This window comes from Muntiacus reevesi, chromosome 4 (genome assembly GCF_963930625.1).
Source record: "Muntiacus reevesi chromosome 4, mMunRee1.1, whole genome shotgun sequence".
Classification (NCBI taxonomy): domain Eukaryota; kingdom Metazoa; phylum Chordata; class Mammalia; order Artiodactyla; family Cervidae; genus Muntiacus; species Muntiacus reevesi.
In genome coordinates, this window is record NC_089252.1 from 105,129,420 (window position 1) to 105,153,889 (window position 24,470).

Sequence of the window (24,470 nt, forward strand, 5' to 3'; positions counted from 1 at the left end):
TCGCGCGGGATGGATGCCGGGGTCCGAGCGTCTCCCGGGCAGCCACGCACGCGCCGGCCCAGCGCACCCGTGCGCGCGGTGAGCCAGGTGCGCGAGTGCGCGCACGACCCGCCCGCCCCGGCCCGCAGGCCCGCCCGGCGCCCGCTCGCCGCCGGGAGCAGGTCGGGTCCGAGACGCCCGCGGTGCCTCTCCTGGCCGCCCGGAGCGCGCGGAGCGCCGGCGCTGCCGGTTAAAGTGTAACGGGGCTGGGCCGGGCCGCCGGCGCCGGCTCCTCCGACTCCGCCGCCGACCGTCCCGGCACTCCGACCGACTTGCCCACGGTGAGTAGCAGGGAGGCGCTTGACCCGGGGCCGTGGCCGGGTCGGGCCGGGAGGTCGGGTGGGTCTGGAGAATCCAGACTGGATGCTGAGGTTGGGGCCCCCCCGGGAAACAAAACGTGTGGGACGAGGACAGCAGAGTCGCACTGAGTTACTCGCAGAAACTTAAGTTGTGTGTGATTCGTGTAGCAGAAACCGTCTCTATCGCTGGTTTTCTGGTCAATGTCTCTTTCCCCAAAATGAGACCTGCCGCTAACAGTTGGGTCTCCGAAGACGGAAAGCCTTCACCCTTTGGGTGTGGAGGCGACTTCTTGAGTTTCAGGGAGCTCGGGATTTCTGAGCAAAATTTGCAAATTAAATACGGCCTCAGAGAGCCGACCTAGCTGCTCAGAACGGAGTAGGGTCTGGGAATTGCACTTAACTTGATCTCGCTGGTTAATTCTGCGCAGGTGGACCGGAGCCATTCTTTGAGAGACACAGTGGGTTTGGGGAAAGGTTAATGAAAATCAGCTGGGCTAACAGTGAATCAAAGTGCTTGAAACTCTGCGGCTTTAGGCGCCTGGGTTTGCAGAGGAGGGGGGCGGGGCGGTGACCAACTCAAAGTCCCTTAAACTTCTAGGCTGAGTTAGCGCCACTCTTCAGATGGGAGGCCAAGGCCTAGGGAGGGATGGTGAAAAGTTGACTTAGTCAAGCAGTTGTTTTGCTGAGGTCCTGTGCACCAGTCCTGGCCCAGCTGCCTGATTCAGATTTTGGCCAGCATGGAGCAGGCCCAGTCTCAAGGCTGGCCGGGGACTCTGGCATGCACATATGTGAGGTGCAGGCGATGTTTTCCTGAGGACCGGTCTGGTTTCTCATCAAGGTGAGTGGCTCAGGTGAGGATATTGCCTCACCCATGGTGGCCCCTTGCTCAACGTCTTAGAGTTCCTTTGAGCCCTAGCACTGTGGTCCCAGAGATCACTTGCAGCTCTAATAGTTGTCTGTATTCTTGAGCCGACATGTGCAGGGTGCCAGCCCTGGTGCAAAGGTGCCAGCTAATTGGTGCCCTTGGACTGAGAATGGGGGCAGTGAGAGTGTCTCCGAGGGCACGTCCCCCCCACCGCCGTGGAAGTGCAGATGCAGACAGTCTCATCTTCCTGCTCTTGGGGTCACAACCCTTGTTCTGTGGGATGCCAGACGTTTTGATGATGGTCATTTTTCAGTTGTAGGAAGGCCACCTGGCTGGCAGTGCCAGGCCATGGGAAGTCAGTCCCTCTGAAGGCAGTGAGAAGAGTCTGAATCTATTTGCTGAACCAATAGCCAAGTCCCTGCGTGGGCCAGCCTCCGGCTGTACCGGCTTTACAGACATGCCCCAAAGCAGGCCCTCTTGCGGGAGTTTGAGCTCTTGAGGGTGAGGGCTCTGGGGTTAACCAGAGATACAAAGGTTAGTCCTGGAGACAGGGTTTGTGAGTCAGACATTTTTAGGGGTTAGCAGAGAGGGGAGGTGGATAGGGTCCCAGGAAGGGATATTCCCTATTCCCTTCTTTCTGTAAGATCCTAGAGTGAGGGAGCAGCCATGGTGTCAGGTGAGACAGAGGGGCCAAGGGTGGCCTGGCCCGCAGTGGGCCCCTGACTTAGATCTTTGGCAAGAAGGGGTGAGACGAGGCATGAGAGGAAGTGGCTTTAGAGATGGGAGAGGGCTGGTTTTCTTCCAGGAAAGGGCAAGGTCGAGACAGTTTATCCAGGAAGAGAAGCTAATGGGCAAAAGAGAAAAGAAAGGCGAGGCGAGCAAAGTGCCAAGGTGGCTGAGCATCGGGTCGGAGGAGTGGGTGCTGGCCATTGACTTGGCACACAGACTGAGTGACCTCCCCGTGCCCTGGGTGCAGGGCTGGGCATGTGTGGGCACAGAGATGACACCGCCTTATCTCTGGTTCTCTACTGCCCACGGCCAGGTCTGAAGGCAGGACCGCAGAGTGAGCAAGTGATCCCTTCAGCCATGGCTGATGTACTCTGTGGGTCAGCAAGGCGTGCCAGTTCAGTAGGAGGGGTCCACGCTGGCTCGGAAGGTCATTCCAAAAAGTGTTCCTCCGTGAGAGGGCCTTGCTGGTTAAGCATGAAGCCTCCAAGCTGGCCTGCTAGAAGGAACGCCATTTGTTGGAACCCCTAAACCCAGTCGTGTCGTAGCTTTGTCAATGGGATGCAGGGCCCCTGTGAGTCAGGAGGTCTCAGCTGCTTCCCCTGTGACTCTGGAAGTCTCGGCCCTTCTCAGAGCCTCAGTTTCCTTTGCTGTCAAGTGTAATGGCAGTGAGGTGACTGAGGTCTGTGAGGGAAGTGCAGATGCTCTGACTGTTCCTCTTTGGCCATGAATTCTGCTGCGTCTGCATTTCTGAAAGAGCCTTGTGCAGCGTTCCTTCTTGTCTGGGTATTTAGTAGGTGCTTGTTAAATGCTTGACTGAATGAATGAATGAATGCATACCTTCCTCCAAGCCAGGGGCCCAAGCCTGCCCAATTAGGAGAGCTGGTTTGGGTTTCCTTTTACTCTTCCTTCTCTGGTGGTGGTGAGGAGCATCTCATCTGGAGTCTGGAGGACCCCTCTGTCCACTATGCATGGCCCTGGCCCCAGACCCCCGGGACAGGCTCTGTGCTGCCCCTGGGGTTCACATCTCCTGGCTGCGCTATTCGTTCCCCAGTGCCACCCTTGAGTGAGGCTCTGGGTGTTGTAGGGCCTCAGTTTCCCTCCATAACATGGGGCTGACGTCAGGACTGTTGGGAGACTCTGAAGGGGTGGGAAAAAACTGGAGGACTTAAAGGTGCAGAGTAAATTTAAGGACAGGGGAGGTGGGACAAGAAAAAAAACAAATGATTTCCCTGCCTTGACAAGGAAATTCCTTTGAACCCAAGCGCAGAGACGCCCTCAGGCCGGCACTTTGGTCGGCCTCTTTGTTTCTCTGTCCTCCCGGTCCCCAGGAACAAGGCCGTCAGAGGTTGTTGACCTGTCTCAGGCCCGGCCTCCACCCACACAGGTGGAATTTTCCACTTTTTTTTTCCCCAAACATTAATCAAGGCCCCAGGCGGTCAACAGTGGATTCATTGTCTCTTGAAGAGCAAGATTCGAGCCGTTGCTGGCAGACGCTGGCTGCCTCCCAGGGCCCCAGTGGCCCACCCAAGCTGGATGGGCCGTACTGGGGGCACCTCCACCCACAGTGTCGCCCCCCGCCTGCTCCCCGTGTTCTCCTCCAGTTGTGGAGTTTTGCAGAGTCAGTGGTCATGCATACTTGAGCCAGGGACCCCGAGGCCCCCTGAGTGTTTGCCCCTGTCCCCAGCAGGGCCACAGAGCCACAAACGGCCTCTCTGCTCCAGCGAGGGGGGCTGGCCCAGGAAGGCTCGGTCGGGGTTAAGTCCATGTTAATACTACTCCTGCCAGTTCTTGGCAGGAAAGCCTGTGAGGCCACAGCCTGAGTGTACTTGCCTCCATCTTCACATGCAATGTCACACTGGGGGCCTCAGAAAAAGTCCAGAGCGTGGAGGAGGCCGGTGCTGTTCTTCTTTCAAAGCCCCATCTGTACTTGGGTGACTGAGTCAGCCTCCCAGGGCTTGAGGGCGGGTTACTGGAGAAGTCGGTGGTGGGGAGCAGTGGCTTGTGTGGGGCTCATACCACAGGGGTGGCCGTGTATTTCTCCATCAGTGATACTTTAAATTACTCTGTTATTAGTAATTGCACTGTTATTCATAGTCACAGCATCACTCTCCATACTGAAGGGGATGAGTGAGGGTGCAGGGAGGAAAGCAAGGAGGGATTGAGGCCACGGTATGAACTTGATAAAATTACCATGTGCTTTTGACTTTGCACTTGTAATTCTCTGAAAGGTGTTTTTGGCTCATTTTTTTTCCCTCTCGTAACCAACCTAAGAAATGGGCAGCTCTGTTTCCATTTTATAGTTGTGGAAACTGAGGCCCAGAGTTGCTAAACCATGAGTGGTGACAGAGTTGAGATCACAAGCCATGGATCTTGACCTCCAGCTCCTTTCACTTTTTTTTTTTTTTTAAAGTAGTGAAACTTGAAAAAAAATAAAGTAGTAAAACTTGAACATGAAACCTCAGTATATATGAAACACACACAGATGATGATGCTGCATATTAGTGTGAGTTATCTTGTAAGTTTATATTTGTAATTTACACATGTGTGTTTGACTTAAAATATTCACAACCTAATTGTCAAAAGCTATGTTTCATTCACCGGGAATTTTTAGGACTTCAAGCTCGGGAGGCAGCATCTCAAGTGACCGTGAGAGAACTGCTCCAAGGAGGCCAGGCTGGAGTAGCCAGGTTATATAGAAATTTTACAACCAAGGGCAGGTAGTCTGAACATCAGAAGATTATTGATAAGTAAAGAAAACCAGATAACCCAGGTTAAGGAATTCAGCACTTTTCTGTGTATGGGAGGATGTACGGTCTGAGCTCACTGAAATCATTCCTTTGATGTGCACCTCACTTATCTGCGGCCAGTATCCTGTGTATCTTTAAAAATTAATTTATCTTTATTTGGCTGCACTGGGTCTTAGTTATGGCATGCAGGGACTTCTCTCTAGTTGTAGCACGTGAGTTTCTCATTGCGATGAAATTTTAAAATTACTTTAAGAGAGTTTACCCAAAAGCTCTTATCTTGTTTACATTTACTGTAAAGCTTCATCATGTCAAGTTATTTTGCTTGCAACAGATGCAATAATATCCGTTGTATTTGACTTCTATTAAACCTAGGTACAATAAAATATTATACTTAATGATTCTAAATACATGCCTATAATAATTAGATCAACAAACTTTAATACCAGGTATCAACTTAATATTCAGTATTTCTCAGTTCACATGAACCTGAAAGTCCTTTTGGCCCGTTTCTTTTTATTTAATTTGTAAGTACTTTCTTTGAAATTAAATAGAGCTCTTTATAAATTCAATGTTGATGATACTATACTTTCCAGAGGTAGAGATATCTCATAAGCACCATGTGTACACAGGCATAAAAATGGGCAAAACTAGAGATCTCATGGCTTCACCTAATTATGAATCAGGTATCACAATGTAAACTTGGTAGTTTACAAGGAGCAGTTGGAATACATTACATTTGCCAGCTCAGATGATTTAAGGTTTTACTCTTTGTAGAGTTTGGCTGAGGGAATGTTCCCAGCCGTGTGAATTTTAGAATTGTCGCTTTGTCTCTTTGTTTCCCTGGTTTCAGGTTGCCTGATAGAAGTAATTAGGCTCAGTTTCAGGTCCTGTGACCTGTATTTACATTTTTGTTTTGTGGAGATTTGCAAGAGACAGACAGTTGCTTTTAGTTCCCTGAAGAACACGTCTGTCACCTAAAGGATACTGAAAGATTGATTTGTCCAACTGTATATTAGCAGTGAGAAGATTTATAGCTCCCTTGAAATGTACGAGTTCCGTGTTCTAGAACTTTATAGAGTTTCACATACCTTCAAAAACTTGTATAAGGCATTCAGCAAAAACCCTCATTCCGAATTTACCAGTTAAACCCAGAGAAAAATCACTACTTTTATTTTTTCACTAGTTCTTGAATTTTAGTTTGAAGTTTTTACTTATTTGTATGGCTTAGGTTTCCTTTAGAATGTTTAATATTTCCTGAGGGGCAGATTTATATACCTTGTCTTAAAATACCATATAGTATTTCCCAGGGAAGCATGCCTGTCCTACAATATAATTAAACAAAAGAGATGATAATCATCTTATATAAAGCCCATTTAAATATACCACTTTGATACACTTTCATCCCAATTTTGTCAACTTTTATACCTTTACTTTTCGTTAGTGTCCAATTAACAAGCTTTTGTCTTATAGGAAGACTTAATTTTTGTCTTTTTATTCAGTATTTCCTGCCCATTTGTCTGTTTTTATATAAAAGGCTCTGGGATCCCCAGAGAGAAGTTGAGTGGTGGAACTCAGGCCCTTTGGCCTATCTGTTGCCTCAAATAATTGCTGGTCAGGTAATCAGTGTAAATTTTTCTAGCTCCTTAAATATTTATTTTAACACTGGGGTGGATAGATCAGACTTGTTTGGCTTTTACTGTTGGGAACTAGTAGGGGGTACCCTTTGACCCATTTAACTTTAGCTAGTGTAATATAAAACCTTGTGTTTCAACCACATAAATGTCCATTTTATTTATCATACTCGAAATAACCATCTAAAGATTTATTTATTCATTTGAGATAATTCCTTTAAAAATGTTTACCTTTTTGGAAATAGTATCTAGATTTTCCTAGTAGGACTTTCCCCGTAAACCTTAATTATTGTAGTGCTTTTGTTATCATCTGTAAGACCCATTGAGGGGAAGCAAAGACCACAAAAGAAGCTTCCCAAACCAGTTTTTCTTACTTGTTTTAAACTACAGAAGTTCTTCAGTTGATTATTAGATATATTTTTTCCACCTTAAGTTTGATTTTTGTTTTATAGGTGCCAATAAAACAGTTTTATAATGAGAGTGCTATAGATTCACCCGTTTGCTTCTCCAGTTTTAAAGGAATCCATCATTTGGCCATTAATAAACTATCTATTAATAGTGATTCAAACCACTGAGGTGCAAGAGGCTTCCTCATAAGAGGGTGGGGGAGGATATAACCTAAGCAAAATCCAGAGAGTTTGCTCTCAAAAATAGTATGGCAGAGGTCAAGTTTTCAAGACAAGTACATGCACAAACACACACACACCCTGAATCTCCTCGGGAGATCACGTAGAACTTTTACATCTCAAAGACTCGGGAAGAGAAATGCAAGCTTTCCCCTGGAAGGACTTTGTTTAGCATCAAAATTCTGAAAAGATATTTCTGTCAAGCCAGCTTTTTAATCTTCATTTTACTGCACATGCAGTAAGAGAGACCCCTCATTTTTAGGGTGAGATTTCCTTTAACTCCCAATTAAGTAGGTACTTGTAAGTTTTGTATGTACATTAACCAGACTGGGGGATTAGCTGGAGGTTGGCGGTCTGTCGGTCCTTTTATTTATTTATAGCAGTACTGGGTCTTCGTTGCGGCGTGGACTCTGCCTAGTTGTGGTGAACAGGGGCTCCTCTCTAGATGCAGTGCGCAGACTTTTCATTGCGGTGGCTTCTGTTTTTGCAGAGCACAGTCCCTGGGGCACTCGGGCTTCAGCAGTGGTGGCGCCCAAGCTCTAGAACACAGGCGGTTGTGGTGTGTGGGCTTACGGCTCCGCAGCATGACGGATCTTCCCAGATCAGGGATCAAACCCGTGTCTCCTGCATTGGCAGGTGGATTCTGAGCCACCAGGGAAGTCCTCCTTTTTCTTTTATTTTGTAACCTTTATTTCCCATTCTGAAGTTGGACTGCTGAAATAAAATTGCTGGTGATGATTGTGTGATGCGTCAGTATGCTGCTTGAGAGCTTAACCCTCTAGGTTTGGCGTCAGATTTTGTTTCAGCTCCCTCTTAGGCGTCTTGGGTTCTTCTCGTGGCACGTAAGACTACCATGGTGTTCAGATCACAGCACGGGCAGTTCTTCTTCGAGTCCCCGGGTGCGCAGGTTGTCAGTGAAATGAGTGGGTCTCCCCGTAGGGACAGCTGCACAGTGTGGGGTCCGGCCACCACCACTGCTGCAGATTTCTCAGTCACCTCAGGAAGCTGTTGCCAGCCAGATGGAGAGGGTCCCTTCTTTGGAGCTCAGAAGCACTCATAAATTTCAGTTTTTTTTTATTTTTTATTTCGACAGTCTCTATTAAGGTCACCAATTCAAGGAAAACCAACAAGCTGGTCTTCCCCCTAATAACTCAGGCGGGAGTTGAACCTTACGCAATGTTTAACTAAGCAGTCTTCCCAGCCTTTAAGCTGAGAATAACCACTCAGTATCTAAACTGAGTCTGCCAGTGCCTTTTACACTGAGAAAAATCTTCCCAGTACTTCCAACTGAGAATAACCCAGGTACCACTTCTGGAAACTAAGTTTCAAAGATAACTTACTCCCCCAGGATCTGAAACTTAACAATCATCAACCAATAATGGGAGCTCCTAGAACTAAGAAGGAGAGACTCACCCAGATTTATCTGGGCTCCTCTGAGAGGTGGGAGGGCGCAAGTTGCCTCTGCTGATAACTAAGGCTCCAGATCCTTGTTGAGTTCAGGTGAAGTGGAGAAATCTGCTCTGGTCCCTTCGTCGGTCTCCATAACTGTAAATAAATAAATAAATAAATAAATAATCGCAACCTTAAAGTTGAGAGTTCTGTTTGACTTGGCGGGAATTTTTAGGACTTCATGTCCAGAAGGCGGCATCTCAAGTAAACCCTGGAGAGCTGCTTCGAGGAAGTCGGGGGAGTAGCCAGGGCAGGTAGTCTGAACGTCAAAAGATTATTGTGAATTAAAGAAAGCCAGATATCTCAAGCTAAGAGGCTTAGCACCTTTCTATGTATGGGAAGATACATGAGTCTGCCTCAACTGGAATCATTCCTTTGATACGCCCCTCGGCTCTCGGGGGCCAGTATCCTGAGTTTCCCGGGGCTCACTGTCTGGAGTGGCTTCAGTGTGATGGCTGCTGTGTGGCGGGCAGTCCTTCCCTCCTGAGTTCCCTCAGTCTCAGCAGCTCACCATCGGCGGTGGCTGCAATTGCTGATGACTGGGACATCCGTCGTTTACTGATACGGCAGGAAATATTCCATTTCTTATTTGCATGTCATTGAACAGCAGTGCTGTTTCCTGTGAAACCAGGAAACCCCATGAAACCCGTGAAACTCTTGAAACCGGGCCCCGTGGGTGCAGGTTGACGTCACCCAGCAGCCCTGCTGCCTGATTGACTTCGGTACTTCCGTTCAGCGATAGAGCTGTTTGTAGTTGACACAGGGGAAACCGTGGACGTTTTTGAAGCAGTTGGCCTGGCATTCCTCAGGGCTCTCTGCAGCTAAGCCCCTCCAACAGCTTGAAAGGAACACAGCAGTGGGCATGTGCGGGAAAGTTGGCTGACTCATCTCTCACTGTTGGTTTACAGATGAAGGTGGCTGGCTATCCCCGGGCTGCTTCAGGGTGTGATCTGGCACCCCTGCCATACTGTGGCTGGGATGGCACCTTGCGAGGGGCATGCTCCGCACCTCCCGGGCCTTGAGGCCTTGGGTGGAGCATGGCTCCAAGCCTGTGGTAGTGCCTGCGTGAACGTGGGTTGGAGATCAAGCTGGCCTGGCAGCTGCCGCTGTCTGCCCTCTGCTCAGCCCTGTGCTTGCAGCAGATGCCAGAATTGGTGCTGGCACCAGTGGGAAGGGACACTTTGTCCTGGGGCCTTGGGCAGGCCACCTCAGCAGACAGGCCTGGGCCCCAGGGGATTGATGTCCAGTCCATGGTAGTGTGTCTTCACCTCCCTCTGAAGGACCACATTTGTTTGGTTTTTAAATTTTAATCTTGCATGAAATGATTTTTTAAAATGTAAATAAAGTTGTTATAATAAAAACAAAGATACCTCGCTTTAAGCCCCTTATCTTATTAGGAAATGCAAGAGACGTCACATCACTGTGTCAGATTGCTGGGAACATTTGTAAACCTGCCTTTTGATTTGATGCTTATCTTTCACAGGCAATCAAAAGTAGCATGTGGGCTGGCCCTGCCCCCACCAGCCTGAATCCTTCACATCTGAGTGTGAGGTGGGGGTTTCTTAATTGAGATTTTAAAAACTGATTGAAGATGTGTTTGAAGGAGGAAGCCGGTAGCAAACCTTTGTGGAGACTTTTGTGGGAGAGGGTGGAGTCCCTCAGCCAAAACCAGGCTCCCAGCCTCAGCGTTTCTCCCACTCTGCCTTCTTTACTCCGTTAGCAGGGAGATTTGGGATTTAACACAAACAGCAAAAACAAAAGCCCTTTCTGTAATGGAAAATTTGGAACACGTACAGAATTAGCCAGAAGAGCGTATTGAACCCCACATGCCATCCCCTCATGGGTGATCCTGTTTTGTTTGCCCCCCTGAATCCCTGGGTTATAAACAAAATCCCAGATACCACTTATTTTTTTCTGTTGGTATTTCAGTAGGCATTTCTGAAAGAGTCATTATAAGCAACATAACCACGAGACCAGTGTCACATCTGACAAACAGTGACCTCTAAATACCCTCCAATATCCAGTCGGTGTCCAAATTCCCAGGACCCGAATGAGATCCATAGGTCGTTCTCTTTTGACGTCTGGATTTCCCTCAGTCTGTCTCTACCTTGTTCGTTTTCACTTGAACTTGGGGAAGAAATGTCCCTTGGCCTGGATTCCGTGCGTGGGATCCCGCGTGTCCTTTCACCCCTTCCTCTGACGTTCGAATTTCCCCTGAATCAGTGTGTGGATTTAGAAGTGTGAGCAGACTCAGGCCTGGGAGTTTTTGGTGAGGATATTTCATTGTGTCACCCCTGTCTCCACTTGAGGGAAAAATCATTTGATTTTTCAGTTGCGTCCTGGTGATAGGGATACTGCTAGGATGCCAGCAGGACTTGGTGGGGACTGACCCATGGGTAGGCCAAGGTGGGCAGATTCCTCAGTGCCGACCCCACCCCTTGCAAGAGCTGTCCCTGCCCCTCTGTACCTCGCTTTCCATGTCTGCCTCCTCTTGTGAACACTGTGTTTACACACTAGTCAATAACACGTGGACTTCCCAGGTGACACAGCGCTAAAGCAACCACCTGCAATGCAAAAGACATGGGTTTGATCCCTGGGTCGGGAAGATCCCCTGGAGGAGGAAATGGCAACCCACCTCAGTATTCATGCCTGGAAAATTCTATGGACAGAGGAGCTGGGCAGGCTACAGTCCATGGGGTTGCAATCAGTCAGACACAGCTGAGTAACTGAACATACACACACACACACACACACACACACACACACACACACACACACACACACACACACACATTAACAAGCGTTTATTGAGTGTCTATTCTGTGCCTGGCTCTAGGAGCTATGAGCTCCATCCCCTGATGATAGTAAACAAACATGGTCATGGCTCTGAACAGGCCCTGGAATAGAAATCTTGGTAGATCACGGTCACTCTGCCCCTGTGCCTTCCCAAAGGGGACCTTCAGCGCCCCCGAGAGGGAAGAACAGTCTCTCTTCCTGATGCTAGGCCTTTACCGTGTAAGTGGCGCAACACCAGGGTCTTCTGTCCCTGCAGCCCACCTCTGGTTTTGGCTCAGACTTAGCCAGACCCACCGCAGTGGGTCCCTCCACATCCTCACTTTCACTTGGGCCTTCTCTGCTGCAGGAGCCCACTCACCCAGGCGTAGGGCAGCCCCGAGTGCAGGGGCATTCATGTCTGGAGGGGCTCCTTTGTTTCTCAGGAGCCAGCTCCAGAGGCTACGTCCCTGATCCCCAGCGTGTCAGGGAGGGTCCCCGTGGGAATTGAGTCCCCGGCAGCGACCACAATGTTGCACCTGCCTCCCAAGTGCATCTGTGGGAGCACGCCAGCAACACAGATTGGATCCACAGACACGCCAGCGAGGGAAGGAGGAGATGGCAGGAACCCCGGGAGCTGCCCCTGGGTGGTGAGGCTTCCCTTCTTACCCTGCTGTTGGCAAGACCGCCACCGTGGGGGTTTGAGACAGCAGGGAGATCACGGTGGGAGTCGGGGACTGTGAACCGAGGGCAGATGCTTGGAATGCAGGGTGCGAGGTCTCACAGGCGCCCTGGGGGCTTCAGAGGTGAGGAGGGAGGAGCTGCAGACATCGGAGGCCCCGCAGAGGCCAGTGCCTGCATCAGCAACCAGAAACCCCCTAGCCTGGGTCACACAGAAGCTCCGGCAGAGCGGGGGATGAAAGCCTGGCCTTTGCTTGGCGTCAGACTTGGGGGTCCCTCCTGGGGCTCTCTTGGCAGCCTGAGCAGCCTCTGCCCTGTCCTGTGGCCCACCCTCAGCCCCAGGAGGGCCCAGGCCGCCAGACTCGTCTCCGAGGCGGTGGATGGTTAGCCGTTTCAAGAGAGGAAGGGAGAGTTTCTGAGTCATCTGTTTATTTGGCACCAAGATGAGAGTTTTAGGAAGAGAAACTTGACTTTTGAAGAAAATAAATCTTTTTAATTAAAAGATAAAGTATTTATAAAGATAAACATGAAGTATTTCCTGCTCTGCTGTGCTTTTGTGACCGCATGGACTGTAGCCTGCCAGGCTCCTCTGTCCATGAGATTTCCCAGGCAAAAATACCGGAGTGGGTTGCCATTTCCTGCTCCAGGGGATCTTCCTGACCCCGGGATCGAAGTCACGTCTCTTGCACATCCTGCATTGGCAGGCAGATTCTTTGCCACTGTGCCACCTGGGAAGCCCCAACGTGAAAGTATACTGATGGTGAATTTTTATTTGTGTAAAAATTATGTATATATAATTGCATACCCAGGGGATCATCACCAGGTCAGGATTCCCTGTGCCCTTTCTTTTTTATTTAGGGTCTCAGTTCTACCAGGGATCAAACCTGCACCTCCTGCAGTGGAAGCACAGAGTCTTAACCACTGGACTGCTAGGGAAGGCCCACCCTGTCCCCTGTCTAAGTGGTACCTCTCTGTGCCCTGGCACAGATGTATGAATTGAGCACCCACGTCTCAGACTGCCTCGGTGTGGGCGCTGTGGGCTGCATGCTGGCCCAGCCCCGTCACATCTATGCTCCGCCTCACAGAGGGCCAGGCTCTGCACTGGGACCAAAGCTGCAGAGCCTTTGGCTGGGGCAATGGGTTTTCAACAGCTCATTTCATTCTTAGAGTGGAGGTCTCTGTACGTGGTATAAGGAGAAGCCCCATGATGGACATGACCAGTGGCCAAGGGGGGCTTCTCAGAGGGAGCATTGGCTGAGCAGGGCCTGAGGGAAGGTAAGGAGTGACCCCGATGCGCTGATGTGGGGACCCCGTTATCCGGAAAGGGGAACATGTGCAAAGACCCTGGGTGGGACAGAAGGATGGTGGTCCTGATGCCTGGAACCCAGAGCGTGAAGCTCATGGTTGGGTGAGAAGTGATGTCTGGGACAGGGGCAGGAGGCAGGGCTCCTGGGATGAGACGGGCCCTGGGGCTGTGAGGATGCTGGTGGAGTCATCTTGGGAGGACAGGTGACCTGGGCTAGGGGTGGGCAGTGAGGTGCCTGTGGCCGGAGGAGGCAGCTGCCCAGGGTTCTTGACCTGACCATCGCTCTCTGACGAGGCCCTTCCGACCTGGGCCCTTTCCACCTCCTCCTCCAACTCACCTCCCACCCAGGGCTGGCCCATTAAGTGGCCGTGCCATCAAGAAGACTGTGCCAGGCTGCGGGAAAGCAGCTGGACTTCACCAGTTCTTGACCTCCAGAGCCCTGGAGGGCATTTGGTGCCTCCTTCCCACTCCGTGTACTGATGGTGACTTTTTATAAGTCCCAGGAGGCGGCCTTGTTGGTCAGGCCCATGCTGGGCGGGTCCTGTGTTTGAGTTGAAGCGGGTCGGGGCTCCCCTGCAGGTTTGCTTCCCTTTCTGTGATGTGACTGACGGTGATGACGGTGAGGCCCACTCACCCAGCGTCTTTGGAGGGTTCACAGTGTGTGATAAAGCCACGCGAGGTGCTCAGGATGGGTGGCTGCCCCTTTCATTATTGCTTAGAACTCTGATTCTGTGGCTTAGTGGAGCTCTGTGAATAGACAGTGGCAAGCTATAGGACAGTAATCATTTGACCCACCCAAAGCCCGGCCTGGAAGGTTGAGAACCTCTTTACAGGTCTTGTAGGAGAGGGGGTCAAAGCCTGGCCTGGAAGGTTGAGAACCTCATTACAGGTCTTGTAGGAGAGGGGGTCAAAGCCAGGATTGGAAGGCCAGGTTCAGATGGCCGGCTCTGAATCCTTCGTTGGAGACCCCCAGAAAGGGGAGGATGGTGGTGCCTCCACCACACTTTATACAGTTCCCCCCTGGGATTGTTTTCACCACTCTGGCCCCTGGACTCAGAGAGAAGGTGAAAGCCAGGTACCTCTGAGGCACTCCGCCAGGCTTGGGGAACCGAGGGGCTTAGCGCCCACAAGCTGACCTACGTGCCCAGGTTAGCTCACGCCGTGTCTGTAGTGAGAGGATTACACGGTCAGTATGTAAATAGTTAACAGGGTCCTTTCTCATGTCTGGGCCCCCTTTTTCCTGCTCTGTCCCCGAACAGTGGACAGTTCAGCTTTCATCATTGTTTGCCATCTTAAACAATCCGGGACAGACCTCTTAGGTTTGTTTGTTCACAGTCATGCACAGTTCTCTTTTGGATGAATTCTTAGAAGTGGGACGGCTGAAACAGACGGCTGCCCCTGTAGAACCCTGAGGCATCTGTGATCTTGGAGGTTTACACGCTCCCCAGCTTGCTCAGAGCGGAATCACTATCATTGGCCCTGCCCGGCGGAGCTTTTCAAAGGTTGAAGCAGGTCTTGAGCGCTGTTTTGCTTACAGGCCTGGCCGAGACTGCGGGCCCCTCTCCAGAGCTCTGTCCTCTCTTCTTGGGTAACTGACAAAGGCCGGGATCTCAGTGGCCCCAAGGATCTGATGCTAGTCTGGTCCACTGGCCAGAGCTAGAAAGGAAGTACACATGCACACACGCGTGCAGGAAATTGTGAAGAACCTTCTTCAAGGGTTGTTTCAAAAAAGTTTGGTCAGCCTTCCAGCTGTGCAGTTCTGGAGACTGTGTCTAAGCATGGGTGCCTCAGATGTGGGTAAGCATATTATTCGGGTCACAGTTCTTTTGCAATTTGACTTCACCAGAATTATCAAGTTTGTTGTGCAATTGACCACAGGCTTAAAATTACACGGAAATCTGGCTTATCATGCAAGGCATTCAGTGTTCTGATCATAAAATTTGGGAAAATTTTCAAAACCAGTGTTTGCTCATCGATTTCAGAGTTAAATGAGAATTGTTAGTTGTGACAAGGACTCCGGTGATGAAAGCCGCAGTGCTCAGAAGGCGGTGGGAGCCCTACCTTCTTTCTCCCTCGTTGAACGTCACCTCTTCACTTGATGTTGTCTCTTCATATTCACTGTGTCCGTCACTGGTGTTGAGGGTCATGGCCTGAATTGACCAAAACCTTCTTCTTGGCCAGAGGTACCATGCGGTCCAGGTGTCCATCTCCAAGCTGATCATCTGGATGCCATGCATGGCCTGGTGTGCTGCCCTGCAGCCCAGGAAGATGCGTGTGGTTGAGGGTCATCTCCCCTTGACTGGGAGGTAGAGTGGGTGAAGTGTCCCCTCCCTTCATCTTCCGCTCAGAGCTGCAGGAGTGGACAGACAGCCCTAGACACAGAGGTGAGGCTGGTTCCAGGAAACAGGGGGGTCAGGGTACAGGCACCCAGAATCGGAAGGAAGCCTTGAATGCCTCCACCATGGTACAACCCCTGTACTGCCCTTCTACACCCAACACACACACACACACACACACACACACACAAGAACACAGGTGCTCTCCTGTCTTTCTCTGGCTCCATAGTTCCCACCCGTCATGCTCCACAATGCCAGTGACTGGCAGCCCCCGACTGTGGAAGGGGCTGCTTTCCTGTGATGCCTGAGCCTGTCCGTTGGTCTGTTCACCCACCCACCCAGTATGGGAGCCGGAGAGGGCACTGTTGGGGTTGGAGGGTCTCTGCCCTTTGGATAGCAGGCCCCTCCCTCTTCGGCGCTCCCCCTGCTCCCATCCCCTGGGCACTGTGAGTACGTGTGGGTCCTACCACCTCCCAACACCATGAGGCCGAGACTCCTCTGCTCCCCCAGCTCAAGGCCTGGCTGCTGACGGGGATGGGAGGGAGGGAGCCCCCTAGGATGGGTCTCAGGAACAGAGACATGTGGCTCCAAGGTGGGAGCCTCCTTCCAGGGCTGGGCACCAGGACTGCCAGGGATGAATAGGAGAGGCCATCCCACTCCTGGCCATGGCACGGGGTGGAGAGTCGGCTGCAGGCACCCTGAGAAGGGGAAGTGAGAGTGGGCAAGTGCCCTGGGTTATCTTGCCTTCATTACTTAGCAAATCCTGGGCAGAAGACTGTTAAGGGGGTAGGGCTTAGGGGCACAGGCACATGGGAGCATTTCTCCTCTGCAGAGGTGGGGCCACAGTGAAGTGTCCAGGTTGGTCCAGCTCTGGCCAGCCTACCCAGGGACCAGAGAGATCTCTGCCTAGTCCACAACCGGACTCAGACCTTTGAGAACAATGACATGGGCCCTCCATGTTGGAGCGTGCTGGAGAAGGATGTCAGAGAAGAACTGTGATAGAAGCTGAGGTCTGGAGATGGCTGGGGCCATGGAGAGTAGATGACCTGCTGCCACCCCATGAAGAAGAGGTCTGATAAAATATATATAACATGAAACTTATCATTTTAACCGCTTTTTAAAAAAAGTGTACAATTCAGTGGCATTAAGTACATTCACATTGTTGTGCAGTCATAACCATTATCCATTTCTAAAACTTCATCACCACAAATAGTTCCATATCCATTGAACAGGAATTCCCCATTCCCTTTCTCCCAGCCCCTAGTGATCTTTCATCTAGTCTCTCTCCCTCTGGATTTGCCCCATATAAGCAGAATCATACAATAATTGTTGCTTCATGACTCATTTATTTTACTTAACCTATTTTCAAGGTTCCATGTTATAGCATGGTTTTTTGTTTTTTATTTTTTGGTTGAGATTAATTTTTATTTATTTTTTATTTTATGTTGGGGTGTAGTTGATTTACAGTGTTGTGTTGGCTTCAGATGTATAGCTGAGTGATTCAGTTATACATGTATCCATCCTTTTACAGGTTCTTTTCCTATTTGGATTATTACAGAATATTAAGTAGAATTCCCTGTGCTATACATTAGTAGGTCCCTGTTGATTAACTTTGTTATATATAGTAGTGTATAATGTTAATCCTAAACTCCTAATTTATCCTTCCCCTCCACTTTCCTCAGCCCCTGCAACCAAAAGTCTGCTTCAGAAGTTTGTGAATCTGTTTCTCTTTTGCAAATAAGTTCATTTGTATCATTTAAATATTCCACATCTAAGTGTTATTATATGGTACTTGACTTTCTCTGACTTACTTCACTTTAGTATGATAATCTCTAGGTCCATCCATGTGGCTGCAAATGGCATTATGTCATTCTTTTTATGACTGGGTGATATTCCAGTGTGTGTGTGTGTGTGTGTGTATACACACCACATCTTCTTTATCCATTTGTCTGTCAGGGGGCATTTAGATCACTTCCATGTCTTGGCTCTTGTGAGTAGTGCTGTGAAAATAGGGGTGCATGTATCTTTTGCAATTATAGTTTTTATCTGGATATATGCCCAGGAGTGGGATTGCTGGATCATGTGGTGGTTCTATTTTTAATTTTTCGAGGAAGCTCCATGCTGTTCTCCATAGTGGTTGTGCCAATTTACATTCCTACCAACTGTGTAGTAGAGTTCCCTTTTCTCTACACCCTCTTCAGCACTTTTTGTTTGTAGACTTTTTGATGATGGCCATTCTGAGGTGATACCTTATTGTAGTTTTGTTTTGTATTTCTCTAATAATTAGCAGTGTTGGGCATCTTTTCCTGTGTTTGTTGGCCATCAATATTTTCTTTGGAGAAATGTCTATTTAGATCTGCCCATTTTTTGATTGGGGTTTTTTTTTTAACCTTTTAAATTTTATATTGGAGTTACAGCCAGTTAACAATGTTGTTACAGTTCCATGTGTACATCACTGTACATACATGTGTATGGAACTCATCCATACATATATGTGTGTCTGTTCTCTCCTAAACTCCTTTTCCATCTAGGCTGCAACATAGCATTGAGCCCAGTTCCCCGTGCTACACAGCAGGACCTTGTTGGTTATCTCTTTTAAAAACAGTGGTGGGTATGTGTTGATCCCAAACTCCCTAACTCTCCCCTCATTCTGTCCTCTGGCATTCGTTGTTTTTGTTTTGTTTAGTTTGTATAGAGCTGCATGAGCTGCTTGTATGTTTTGGAGATTTTCTGAGCCACCAGAGAAGCCCAATCCCTTGTCAGTCACTTCATTTGCAAATGTTTTCTCCCATTCTGTTGGTTATCTTTTCACTTTGTTTATGATTTCCTTTGCAGTGCAAAAGCTTTTAAGTTTCATTAGTTCCCATTTGTTTATTTTGTTTTCATTTTCATTAGGCAGTGGATCAGAAAAAATGCTGTGACTTATGTGCAAAAGTGTTCTGCCTATGTTTTCCTCTAAGAAGTTTATAGTATCCAGCCTTACATTTAGGTCTTTAATCCATTTTGAGTTTATGGTGTTAGAGAATGTTCTAACTGCATTCCTTTACATGTAGCTGTCCAGTTTCCCAGCAACACTTATTGAAAAGATCATTTTTTTCTCCATTGTATAGTCTTGCTTCCTTTGTCATAGATTAATTGACCATAGGTGCATAGGTTTACATCTGGTCTTCCTGTCCTGTTCTATTGATCTGTAGTTCTGTTTTTGTGCCAGTACCATACTGTCTTGATGACTGCAGTTTTGTAGTATAGTCTGAAGTCAGGAAGTCTGATTCCTCCACTTGTTTTCCTTTTGCAAGATTGTTTTGTCTATTCAGGGTCTTTTTTGTTTCCATACAAATTGTAAAATATTTTGTTCTGGTTCTGTGAAAGATGCCATTGGTAATTTGATAGGGATCACGTTGAATCTGTAGATTGCTTTGAGTGGTATAGTCATTTTCACAATGTTGATTCTTCCAGTCCAAGAATAGGGTATATCTTTCTGTGTCATCTTTGATTTCTTTCATCAGCATCTTATACTGCATATAGGTCCTTTACCTCCTTAGATAGGATTATTATTCTTGAGTATTTTTTTCATTTCAATGCAATTGAAAATGGGATTGTTTCCTTAATTTCTCTTTCTGATCTTTTGCGTATAGAAAAACAAGAGGTTTCTGTGTTTTAATTTTGTATCCTTCAACTTTACTGAATTCAGTGATGAGCTCTAGTAGCTTTCTGGCAGTATCTTTAGGATACTTTTCTACATATAGTATCATGTCATCTGCATACAGTGACAGTTTTACTTTTTTTCCAATTTGGATTCCTTTATTTTTATCCTCTGATTGCCATGGCTAGGACTTTCAAAACTATATTGAGCAAAAGTGGTGAGAATGGACATCCTTGTCTTGTTCCTGATCTAGAGGAAATATTTTCAACTTTTCTCAGTTGAGAGTGATGTTAACTGTGGATTTATCATATATGCTGTTTTTTATGTTGAGGTAGGTTCTTTTTATGACTTCTTTCTGGAGAGTTTTTTTTTTTTTTTTTTAAACATAAATGGGTGTTGAACTTTGTCAAAAACTTTTTCTACATCTGTTGATATGGTCATATAGTTTTTATTTTTCAGTTTGTTGATATGGTATATCACAGTTTGATTGTGTGTGTTGAAGAATCCTTGAATCCTTGGGATAAATTCCACTTAATGATGGTGTATGATGGTGTTTGATTCTTTTAATGTGTTATTGGATTTTGTTTGCTAGTATTTTGTTGGGGATTTTTGCATCTATGTTCATCAGTGATAGTGGCCTGTAATTTTCTTTTCTGTGTGATATCTTTGTCTGGTTTTGATATCAGGGTGATGTTGGACTCATAGAATGAGTTTGGGAGTGTTTCACACTCTGCAGATTTTTGCAAGAGTTTCTAAGTATAGATGTTAGCTTGTCTCTAAATGTTTGATAGAATTTCCCTGTGAAGCCAACTGGACCTGTACTTTTGTTTTTAATCACAACTTCAGTTTCATTGCTTGTGATTGAAAGTGAAAGTGCTAGTCGCTCAGTTTATGTCTGACTCTTTGTGACTCCATGGACTATAGCCCACTAGGCTCCTCTATCCATGGAATTCTCCAGGCAAGAATACTGCGGTGGGTAGACAGTCCCTTCTCCAGGGGATCATCCCACCCAGAGATCGAACCCACATCTCCTGCATTGTAGGTGAATTCCTTACCATCTGAGCCACCAGGGAAGCCTGCTTTTAATTGGTCTGTTCATATTTTCCATTTCTTCTTGGTTCAATATTGAAACGTTGTACCTTTCTAAGAATGTGTTCATTTCTGCCAGATTTTCCATTTTATTGATATTATAGTTGCTTATAGTTGTCACTTAGGATTCTTTGTATTTCTGTGGTGTCCATTGTAACTTCTCTTTCTTCATTTCTCATTTTATTGATTTGAGTCTTCTCACTTTTTTTCCCTTGATGAATCTTGCTAAAGTTCTATCAATTTTGTTTATCTTTTTATAAAACCAATATTTTGTTTCATTGACCTTTTTTATTGTTTTCTTTGTCTCTGGTTCATTTAATTCTGCTCTGGTCTTGATAATTTCTTTCCTTCTATTAACTTTGGGTTTTGTTTGTTCTTATTTAAGTTGCTTTAGGTGTAAATTTAGGTTGTCTCTTTGAGATTGTTCTTATTTCCTAAGGTAAGATTATATTGCTATCAACTTCCCTTGTAGAACTGCTTTTATTCTGTCCCATAGGTTTTGGATCATCACATTTTCATTGTCATTTGTCTCTGTACTTTTCGATTTCCTATTTGATTTCTTCAGCGATCCACTGGTTGCTTGGTAACATGTTGTTTAGCCTCCTGGTGTTAGTGTTTTTTATAGTTTTTTTTTTTTTTTCCTGTAATTGATTTCTAATCTCAAAACATGGTGGTTGGAAAAGATGCTTGATATGATTTAAGGTTTCCTCAATTTGCCACGGCTCCATTTCTGGCCCAAGATGTCTTGGAAAATGTTTCATGTGCACTTAAGAAGAAAGTGTCTTTTGTTGCTTTCGGTTGCAAAGCATTTTATACATATCAACTTTTATAAATTTTATAAATATCAATTAAGTCTATCTGGTCTAATTTAAGGCCTGTGTTTCCTTGTTGCTTTTCTGTCTGGATCATGTGTCTGTTAATGAAAGTGGCGTGTAATTGTGTTGCTGTCAATTTCTTTTTTTTTTATGGCTGTTAGTGTTTGTCTTAAATATCAAGGTGTTAAAAAAAAAATCAAGGTGTTCTTATGTTGGGTACATGTATATTTATAATTGTTACATCTTCTTTGTGGATTGATGCCTTGATCTTTATGTAATATCCTTCTTTGTCTCTAGTAACAATCTTCATTTTAAAGTCTGTTTTGTCTAATATGAATATTGCTATTCCAGCTTTCTTTTCATTTCCATTTCCCTGGAATACCCTTTTCCATCCCCTCACTTTCAGTCTGCATCTGTCCCTACATCTGAAGTGAATCTCTTGTAGCCATCATACATATGGGTCTTCTTTTTGTGTCCAGTGAGCCAGTCTGTGTGTTTGGTTGGAGCATTTAATCCATTTGCATTTCACATAATTATCAATATGTATGTTCTTACTGCCATTTTGTTGTTTCGGATTTGTTTTTATAGGTGTTTTTTCTTCCCTTCCTCTTGTCCTCCTCTTGTGATTTGATGACTATATGAAGTGTTGTGTTTGGATTGCTTTTTCTTTTTTGTGTGTTTATCTATTGTAGGTTTTTGGTTTGCAGTTCCCATGATGTTTTGATATAGCTATCTATACATATAGGAGATTGTTTTAAGTAGCTGGTTGCTCAATTTACAGTGCATTTCCAATATCTTGCATCTGTATTTTCCTTTTCTCACAATTGCTGGTTTTGATATATTTGTGTATGGATGATTTCCTGCCTTTAGTTTGTGTTTGCCTTTACCAGGAAGCATTCCCATTTGTAATTTTCTGGTTTCTAGTTGTAGCTTCTTGTTTTTCTCTGGATGTAAAATACCTCTTGATAGGTTTCAGCCTTTTTAATTGATTGTTGTTCAGCTGTCGGTTGTGATTTTGGTGTTTTCGTGAGAGGTGAGCCAGCGCGGGTCCTTCTGTTCCACTCTCTTGTCCAGAACCAAGGGGCTGCCTTTCGTTTGGATGCTTGCTGTCCCTTCTCTGTGTGTGCTGACCGGTAGCCCCTTGATATGGGGTGTGTAGGTGTGGTGGCCCGCACACACTCCTCATAGGGTGGAGGCATGGAGTGACTGGTGCCCACCCTGTGGGCTATGCCGCAGGGGTGGTGGGCCACATGCTCCCGGCACAGCAAGGGCGGTGCTTGGCACCTCCTTGCAGGTCCCCTAGCTGTGACAGCAGCCTGCACACCCCCGGGGCAGCAGGGACAGCCGTTGGAGCCCACTCATGGCCCATGTGTGCTCCCCAGGTGCAGGGGGCAGTGTTTGACGCCCACTTGTGGATCTCCCAGTGGCAGCGGTGGCCCGTGCAATCCCAGGACAGCAGGGGCAGCACTTGGCACCCACTTATGGGTTCCCTTGGTCAACAGGGAGTGATTGGTGCTCGCTCCTGTGTCTTGAATTTCACTCCTTTTGAGTATTGACTAATGTGGCATTGTTAACACAGTCATCTGTTGATGGAGAGTTGTGTTGTTTCCAACTTTTTGATATTGTGAAGAATGCTGCTTCAAAACACTGGCATTCAAGTATCTGTTTGAGTCCCTGCTTTCAGTTATTTTGGGTGCACACCTAGGAGTGGAATTGCTAGATCACATGGGCTTCTCTTGTGGTTCAGCTGGTAAAGAATCTGCCTGCAGTGCGGGAGACCTGGGTTCGATCTCTGGGTTGGGAAGATCCTCTGGAGAAGGGAAAGCCCACCCTCTCCAGGATTCTGGCCTAGAGGAGTCCATGGAGTTGCAAAGAGTCAGACACGACTGAGCGCCTTTCACTTTCACATGGTAATTCTATCTTTAACTTTTCGAAGAATCACCAGTTTTCCACGGTGGCTGCGCTATTTGCATTCCCACCAACAGTACACAAGTGTTCCATCTTCTCCACATCCTTGTCAGCATTTGTTATTTTCCTCTTTTTTTTTTTTTTTTTTTTGGATGTGAGGTGGTATCTCATGATTTTTTTCTTTGCTTATTTTGGTTTTGGGTTTTTTTGTTTTTTCTTTTTTGGCTGCATCAGGTCCTAGTTGTGGCACACAGAACCTTCATTGTGTCGTGGGAGCTGTCCTTTCAGCACACAGACTTTCTAGTTGTGGCGTGTGGGCTCTGGACCACACAGTCTCAGTAGTCGTGGTACTTGAGCTCTCCAGCTGTGGTGCATGGGCTGCGTTGGGGTACAGTAGTTGCAGTGTGTGACCTTAGTTGCTCTGGCATGTGGGATCTTAGTTCCTTGACAGGGAATTGAACCTGCATCCCCTGTATTGCAGGGCATAATCTTTTTTTTAAAGTTAATTTATCTATTTTATTTGGAGGCTTATTACTTTATAGTATGTAGTGGGTTTTGCCATACATAGACATGAATCAGCCATGGGTATAACATGTGTTCCACCATCCTGAACCCTCTTCCCTGCTCCCTCCCCACCCCCTCCCTCTGGGTTGTCCCAGAGCACCAGCTTTGAATGCCTGCTTCATGCATTGAACTTGCTCTGGTCATCTGTTTTATATATGGTGATATACATGTTTCAATGCTATTCTCTCATATCATCCCACCCTCACCTTCTCCCACACAGTCCAAAAATCTGTTCTTTATATCTGTGTCTCTTTTGCTATCTTGCATATAGGGTTGTTGTTCCCATCTTTGTAAATTCCATGTATATGCATTAATATACTGCATTGGTGTTTCTCTTTCTGACTGACTTCACTCTGTATAATAGGATCCCGTTTCATCCATCTCATTAGAACTGACTCAAATGTATTCTTTTTCATAGCTGAATAATATTCCATTGTATATGTACCACAGCTTTCTTATCCATTCTTCTGCCAATGGACATCTCGGTTGCTTCCTTGTCCTAGCTATTGCAGACAGTGCTGCAATCAACACTGAGGTACATGTGTCTCTTTCAGTTCTGTTTCCTCAGTATGTATGCCCAGCAGTAGGATTGCTGGGTTGTATGGCAGTTCTGTTTCCAGTTTTTTAAGAAATCTCCACACTGTTCTCCATAGTGGCTGTACTAGTTTGCATTTCCACCAACAGTGTAAGAGGGTTCCCTTTTCCCCACACCCTCTTCAGCATTTATTGTTTGTAGACTTTTGATGGCAGCCACTCTGACCAGCGTGAGATGGTACCTTACACTGGTTTTGATTTAAATTTCCCTGACAATGAGTGGTGGTGAGCATCTTTTGATGTGTTCGTTAGCCATTTGTAATCTTTGGAGAAATGTCTGTTTAGTCTGTTTAGGTCTTTGGCCCACTTCTTGATTGGGTCGTTTACTTTTCTGGTATTGAGTTGCATGAGCTGCTTGTATATTTTGGAGATTAATT

At 46.8% G+C, this 24,470-nt stretch overlaps 1 protein-coding gene across 1 annotated transcript in view; it reads left to right on the forward strand.

Annotated features, from left to right (window-relative positions):
* Positions 1–104: 104 nt before the first annotated feature.
* Positions 105–24,470, forward strand: part of CHDH (choline dehydrogenase) — a 90,337-nt gene continuing 65,971 nt past the window's right edge. The window contains exon 1 of the mRNA XM_065933483.1: positions 105–320. The gene's annotated coding sequence lies outside the window, so the exon portion shown is untranslated. The remainder of the gene's footprint in view (positions 321–24,470) is intronic.